This window comes from Saccopteryx leptura, unplaced genomic scaffold, assembly GCF_036850995.1.
Source record: "Saccopteryx leptura isolate mSacLep1 unplaced genomic scaffold, mSacLep1_pri_phased_curated manual_scaffold_91, whole genome shotgun sequence".
Lineage (NCBI taxonomy): Eukaryota > Metazoa > Chordata > Mammalia > Chiroptera > Emballonuridae > Saccopteryx > Saccopteryx leptura.
This window is the reverse complement of record NW_027095773.1, coordinates 58142-66410: the sequence shown is the minus strand read 5'-3', so window position 1 is coordinate 66410 and position 8269 is coordinate 58142. Positions and strand designations below refer to the sequence as shown.

The 8269-nt window shown below is 33.7% G+C and overlaps 1 long non-coding RNA gene across 1 annotated transcript in view; it reads left to right on the top strand.

Moving 5' to 3' along the window:
* Positions 1-3094: 3094 nt before the first annotated feature.
* Positions 3095-8269, top strand: part of LOC136387126 (uncharacterized) — a 32006-nt gene continuing 26831 nt past the window's right edge. Inside the window, exon 1 of the long non-coding RNA XR_010748083.1 lies at positions 3095-3193. This is a non-coding gene — a long non-coding RNA (uncharacterized lncRNA). The remainder of the gene's footprint in view (positions 3194-8269) is intronic.

The following is an 8269-nucleotide window of genomic DNA, read 5'->3' as shown; positions in this document are numbered from 1 at the left end:
AAGCCTGTTTCATTTTGTTTTTTTCATTTCTTTGAACTGGATATGCTTATGTATCTAGTCATTCTCCATATAGATTGACAGTATCATAGCAATGTTCTCAAAATTCATTCTTGTACACATTTTCTTACATAGGGTATATTTAATACTATGCAATAGTTAACTGGGTTTGAGACTTCTATATTTTCATGAAGAGATGAGTATTTATCTTTTTAATAAATATTGATAGATTACTTTCCCTACAAATTTTAATAGTTAAATTTTAACTAGCAAAATAGGAGTGAATATTTTCATTTACCTACCATAGTCATTTTATTCTTTTAAAATTTTAATTTGTGAATATAAAATTATTTTTTATAGATGTAAAATGATTTCTTATATGTAGTCATTATTTATATTTCTTTGAAAAGGATGTTTTCAAATGTTTCTAACTTCTCAATTTACTTATATCTCTTTAGTTTCTCTAAATAATATTTTATAGCTTTCAATGTATAAATTTGAAAAATATTTTGCTGACATTTTCCTGGGCTTTTGATATTTATATTTTACCATTGCTAGTATGATAGAAAAGCAATTTTAAATATTGACCTTATATCCAATTACCTTGCTAATTTTATTTATTATAGTAAATGTGTGTGTGTGTGTGTGTGTGTGTGTATATATGAGAGGGTGAGAGGCAGGGAGACAGAGAAACACACTCCTGCATGCACCCCTACCAGGATCCATCCTGCAAGTCCATTAGGGGTTGATGCTCTTATCTGGGGCTGTTGCTCTGTTGTTTTGCAACAGAGCAATTTTAGTGCCTGAGGCAAGACCATGGAGCCATTCTAAGTGCCCAGGGTCAAATTGTTTCAACTGAGCCATGGCTGGGAAGAGAGGGAGTCAGAGAGAGAGAGAGAGAGAAAGGGGGGTGGAGAAGCAGATGGTTGTGCCCTGACTAGGAATCAAACCTGGGACTTCCACACTCCAGGCCAATGCTCTACTGCTGAGCCAACCGGCCAGGGATATGTTTATTCTTTAGTATTTTCTAGGTTCACAATTATTTTGTCTGTAAATAACGACAGTTTATTTTCTGCTTTCTAAATCTGTGTGTGTGTGTGTGTGTGTGTGTGTGTGTGTGTGTGTGTGTGTGTGATTGAGCTGCCTAGGATTTCTGAAAAAAATGCTAAAGACCCTGGGACTGGGTTCAGAGTTTATATTCTTTTTACCCTTTAGTTTCTTACATACATTTTAATACCATATCATTCATTTTTCAAGTATTTGGTTAAAATTCTATTAGGATTGCATTTAGCTTCCAAATAAATTTTTACTAACAATATTCTTACATTATTATCTAAAAATACATTATAGGTTTCTTTTTATTAGAGAGTTTATAGTCTTGTACAAAGTTTTATAATATTCTTCTTATAAGTTCTGTCCCTTATTAAATTTATTTCTGTGTAATTTGTATTACTGTTAGTATAAAGAGAATATTTCTTATCATTTCTATAATTATATCTTATTGCTATAGTTAGTAAAAATAACTATAAAATATTTGTTTTCACTTACCTTATTGAATTCTTTTATTAATACTTGTCATTATTTGAAAAATAGAATTCCTGAGACATTCTACTTTTGCAATCATATTACTGGCAAAACATGAGAACCCTTTTTCTACTTTTCTATTATGTTTACTAAATATATTATTTCCTTGATGTCTGTATTTGCATGACCTATAAGATAATATTAGTCTAAGATAATTGACATTACTTAATATTATCTCTAATTAATGACAAAAATTTCTAGTTAGTTACTCATTTTAACTAAACTATTTTTTTTCCATGGGGCTGTACATTTCTAGTAGATGTTTTAAAATCACATTTCAATTTATCTTGTGGTATAACAATTATTCAAACTCTTTTTCATCTTTCAGATTTTGGAGTTTTAATGTTTTTATGTTCCATTCTTCATTAAGTGATTATTTGAAATTGCATATACTTTTAAATGTTTGAAGGAGTAAGATCTATGAATATTCATTAATTTTTAGAATTTTGATTAGACTTTTGAAAACATTCATTGGAGTTTTACTTAAACCTGGGGATTTTAAATTTGGAATAATTCTTTATGGGGGAAATGGAGAACTTAATGAATTTATGTGTATGCTGTTTCTATTAGTCTTAGGTTGGAATTTGGGAATAGTAGTCTTTATCCTTCCCAGTCAGCTTTGAGATTTCAGACCATATAAACTGGGTTCTATTTTTCCCACTCAGAAGTGACATTGCTGACTTGCAACCTTGGTTATTTTGTGGTTATTTTTACAGATGTGGAAGTATCTCTAAAATAATAAATTTTAATTCAGAAATCCTTTCATTTCTGTGCAGTCAGCATTGACTTTTATCTAGAAATATCACCTTCTGAATTTGGTATTTTCCAGTAAAAGTAGTTGGCTTTCCAAGGTGCCTATCACTTTGTGATTATCAGAAGGCAGAATCAGACCTGACATTGTTTGGCATAGCCTTCCTTTTAAATATTCCAAATTCAACCACAATAACTCCCTCCTGACAGCAGTTCAGATGTGTGACCTTTTGAGCTAAGAGATGTTATCCCCTGTACACTTGTCATGAGCACATTCACTGTTCTTAAAATCATTCCGATTAGATCTTTAATTAAGCTTCCATCCCCACCAGTATACACAACAATGTCACACATGGAAGTGCCAGGAGAAACTCAACTAATCCCATAGGCTTGTATCCTTCATTACTTTATGAAGAAACTTAAAAATAAAATTCTCATGCGAGTTTCCTTAGGGCATACTGAATACCTAATTGTAAATTTATAAGTTTAATTTAACTTAATTTCAAATTCTATGTTGTGAGTTGAACCAATAAAACATTAGTTTAGAGGATTAGTTCAAGAGATTGTTTTTAATCAATTGGATTTTATTTTAGGTTGTTTAATGTTATTCATCTGAAAGCACTTTTGATTGTCTACAGAGCTTAACAGTAAATAAATAAAAGTATAATTTTCTTTATTGACAGTTGAATGTGTGCAAGGATAAGAAATGCTAAATGTACAACAGTAAAATGTCTATCCATATGGCTTTATGTTTGTTTTTTCAGGATTGTATATTTATTTTCGGTCGCATCAATTGCCTGGAGTAGCCAAGCTTGGAAGTCCTATTCTTACAAAATTACTTACTGCCTCTAACCCATGTCAGGTAATTATTGAAATTTCCATTGGTCATTCTGTGGTTGTCAAATGTTATGCTTGAGCTATTCATACTAGCAAATGTCTGCTGTTTACCACTATTTTCATGATGAACCGAGACATTTCTATGAATTATTTCAACATGAAATGCCATGTCCTTTCAAAAGATCATTTGTGACATATAACTCACACCACTCACAGGGGGTGATATTTAAGAATATTTCTATCATTTTATGTTCTTTCACATAATTCTTTCAATAATCTATAAACTGTGGATATATGTTGTCAAAACTGCCTTTTATTTTAGCCAATAATGTTAATTGAGTAAAATAAAATCAGTTAAATAAATGCCTGTTGTAAAAAGATGAAAGGATGAATTAAAAAAAGATAAATATGTGCAGAAAAAAAATAATTATATTTTCTGAAATTTTATTTTTTAAATTAATCCTCCTGGTTCTATATAAACACAGACAGGAGATTAGGATACTCAATTCATTTCAAAAGCACAATAGAGAAGAAAGCGGAGATCTGGAGTCAGGTGGACTTGGTGCAAATCTCAGCTCTGCCACTTATTGGATCTTAGTTCTTCCACAGATTCAATGCTCTCTGCGAGACTCAGTGTCTACTGTGAAGTACTCATATTAACATACCTTCTTCACATCCTTGTGAGGATTAAAATGTGATTAAATAAATCACCTGGCAAAGTATCTGGCACAAAATAGGTGTTTACTAAACATAATTTCTAAAAACTAGATTAGATGTTTCTATTTAGCTTGCCTTGTTTTCACTCCTTTGACATTTCTGACATGTCTCTAAGTCCTTAGAATTTCAGTTCATACATATATATATTTACTTATCAAAAAATAATGAAGAGATCAATACTGGCACATACTAAATTCATTACCTGTAAATACAGGTTACAACACTTTACTCAGGCATTCCTGGTGATAAGCCTTCAGAGAAAGACAAGCACCATATGATTTCACTTACATGTGGAATCTAATGAACAAAATAAACTAAAAACCAAAATAGAAACAGGCTTATAGGAAAGGAAAACAGACTGACAGCTGTCAAAGGGGCTGCGTGAAAAAAAGCAATGGAATTAAGCAAAAGAAAAACTTATGGACACATACAGCAGTGTGGGGATGGCAGAGGGGAGTGGGCAGAGGAGGAGAGGGAAGAGGGGGGATAGATGGTTGGAGAGGGAGACTTGACTCAGAGTAGTGAACACACAGTGCAATGTACAGATGATGTATTGTAGAGTTGTGCACTTGAAACCTGTATAATTTTTATTGACCAATATTACCACAATAAACTGAATAAAAATTTAAAAATAAATAAATAAATTATAAATCATTCAGAGGTATAAATATAGTTATGTTTTCAGCTTGATAGAAGTCTGAAAGTCCCCAAAATTTTTAATAGATGTCCTTCCTCCTTTTTTGTCTATTTCATTTTGTTTTGTTTTGTTTAAGAAATCCTGGAGATTTTCCTTGTTCTTTCAAGAAAGACATTGGATACAAAGGGATAGAATGTATTAACTCTACCTCTTAAAATTTTTATATTTATTGATGTTAGAAAGAGATGAAGGGGGTTGAAAGAGAGAGAGAGAAAGAATGAGAAAAAGAAAGAAAAAGAAAAAAAAAGAAAGAATGAAAGAAGAAAAGAAAGGAAGGAAGAAAAAGAAAAAGAGAAGAAGGAAGGAAGGGAGGAAGGGAAGGAAGGGAAGGGAAGGAAGGAAGGAAGGAAGGAAGGAAGGAAGGAAGGAAGGAAGGAAGGAAGGAAGGAAGGAAGGAAGGAAGGAAGGGAGGGAGGAGGGAGGGAGGGAGGGAGGGAGGGAGGGAGGGAGGGAGGGAGGGAGGAAGATTGATTTGTTTTTCCAACTATTCGTGCATTCATTGGTTGATTGTTCTATGTGCCTTGGCCAGGGATTGAAGCAACCTTGGTGTACTGGGATAATGCACTAACAAACTGAGCTACCAGGGCAGGGTCAATTAATGATACCTCTTTTACAAACATTTGAACACAGACCTTAAGAGCTTATTACACACTTCTGAGACTCACTGAGAAATCATGTTTTTGTTTATTTTTTCTTTTTAGATAATTTACATTTTCCATTGTACATTTGTGGTCACTGAGATTGTGTATTAATTTTAGATTATTTCTACTTGAGAATATTTTTCTCTACTGCTATTTAAATTTGAAGCTTCTCTGTGGGTAGTTATTTCGGTGAGGACCCAGTGAAAGCAATGTACAGTTTGGATGCTGGACATTTCACCTCTCTGAACCAAGTCCTCAACCTCCCAAAGCCTTAAATACTGATTTAATTGTTTGCTTTCATTTCTGGAAAAGTAAGAGTGCTTCAAAAACCCATTATAGACTGCCAGAGAGGTATTTTTTTTTTATATTTTCTCTGCATCTGCTTTAATATTAATAATCTTTGAGTTATAGGGAGGAATATTTGGATTACTTTATGATATTTTCTAGCTTAGGAAGTAGTACTAGACTTTTAGAGAACATTTTTTTATAGTCTGGGATATACTTATCTAATGTTATCTCCAAAAGGAATGTTCTAACAATATAATTCTACTTTCTTATGTCTGCAGTAATGTTTGATTCTTTCTTTTTTTTTTTTTTTTTTTTGGGCTTTGTATTTTTTTTTTATATATAATTTTATTTTTTTAATGGGGTGACATCAATAAATCAGGATACATATATTCAAAGATAACAAGTCCAGGTTATCTTGTCGTTCAATTATGTTGCATACCCACCACCCAAAGTCAGATTGTCCTCTGTCACCTTCTATCTTGTTTTCTTTGTGCCCCTCCCCACCCCCTATCCCTCTCCCATTCCCCCCTCCCCCCCGTAACCAAAATTGCAGAATAAGGGAACAAAGCAAATTCTTATCATCTTGAGTAATCAGAAAATCCAGATGATCTTCCTAACTGGAACATATCGACTATAGTTATATTCATGGAATAACAAATGTCCTTCATTATAAAATGATAAAGTGCAACAATGAGATAACCAGGCACTTTGTATGATCAAAGCCTTCATTATATAACATTATATGATTTTTTTCTCCTACATAATCATATGAGGCTAATACAGCTAAGAACATTTTTTAAAAGGGTTTTAAAAGAACATGAAGCTTTCTTTTGGGTGTTTTTCTTCTAACAGCAGACCTTTCAGGTTATTTTGCATTATTAACTTGTACTTTATGCATAGCCAACACATGGCATCAACATGCACAATTGTTCCTAGTTTATCATTGTTCAAGATGTGGACTTCATTTAAAAGCTTTAAACCTTCCTTCAGTCCCTGGGAGAAACTTGGCATTTTTCTCTTTAATAGCCATGAGTAAAGACAAACTGAACATGTGGAAGCCAGAAACCAGTATTTCTTACTGATATTGAAATGTGGTTACTGTTTTCAATTAGCCAGGAAGTATCAAAGATGAAGGGGAGTTATGTGAGTTAATATATTATGAGTTCTCATATTTACATTACTGTACAAAAGACATAATATCTCACTTTTAGGATTTCACAATTAAATATTGGAAGATTCATACTATAAAGCTTCTGATTCTTTATATATTTTGTATATTTAAAAAATTCATAAATTAAAAAAAGTGAGGAAGCTATCAAGGCAAAGAGAGATGAAGCAAGAGATGCGTTGGTGCCCACACCAAGTGTATTAGAGCCAGGCTGCCCATTTGCATTAAGTTTTTCAGCAGCCAGTGCAGAGAACACACACCAGTCATCATTTGGTTCAGATTGTAGAAGGTAAAAATTAAAAAACAAAACAAACTAAGTTCACAGACTTCTGACTTGAATGCTCACAATGATACAAATATAAACATTTTTTATCTGATTCAGTGCACAGGGAACTTACCTACTCTGTGTTGATCATAGCCCTTCATGCTGGGCCAACTTAGACACATGCTTGTCCTAACAAAAAGCAGAGCATAGTGAGGGGTACTGACAACAATTCAGCATTAGGTGCTACCAGAGAGTTAGTGTAGTATAACAATAATAACCCACTTACAACAACTCTCTCAATGAGTTCTGAGAAGCCATGTCGTACAATGTTCCCCATACAAAGCGATAGACTCACACTGAGGACAAATGAAGGGAAAACAAGTAATTATGGAATAGGGCTTGGAGTAAATGGTGCAGACATGCTTTGTTTCCTGATTTTGTTTAATCCAAGGATAGTTGTTAACATTTGAAGGATTCTAGAGGAAGCAAAAGTTATGGGCTATATATTAAGTAGGTAATCTCTCCACTTAACGTGTATATGATCAAAACACATGGAGCTTAATTGGTAAATGAGAAAAACAGGTTATACTTTACTGAGAATTCCAAACTTCTACATAAGCTTGTTTATAAAGACTGCACAGGCAAAAATATAATTGCTTCTAGGAGTCATTAAAATCACTACGGTAATGGTGAGGCGCGTGTGTATGTGTGTGTGTGTGTGTGTGTATGTATGTGTGTGTGTGTGTATGTGTGTGTGTGTGTGAGAGAGAGAGAGAGAGAGAGAGAGAGAGAGAGAGAGAGGGAGAGAGAGAGATCCTTTTTCAATACTGACTTATTGCCAGCAGAATTTTGAGGAGCTACAGATATTATACTGTTTCCTTTTCTTCTCTTTTCTTTCCTTTTTTTCTTGCTAGTTTTATTATTCTAGATCTTGAAGATAGAGCAGGTGTAGCAAAACAGACAGGGTCCAATTTAAAGAGGGGATGGCAGAGGTAGCTGAGCATTGGAATATGGCTGAGTAAGGGCATGAGGAGAGGACAGGCAGCTCTGAGACAGGGAAGCATTTGGAACAAAGACCATAGGGAAGTTTAGGAAAGAAGCAGAAAATTTGAAGAGTGGAGTTTCAATCAGAGGCCAACCAAAGGCAAATAAAATAGAAAATAGAGAAATAAGAAAGAAGTCATTTTAAGCTTCTAAAAAATGTCCTGTTCTACCCATCACAGAATTAAGTATCAGAGAGCCTAATTACTCCTATGTAGAACTGGCCACTCCCCCAGGGAACATGTCAGGGCACCTTGGAAACCAAAGAGCAGGTGGCTCTGCTG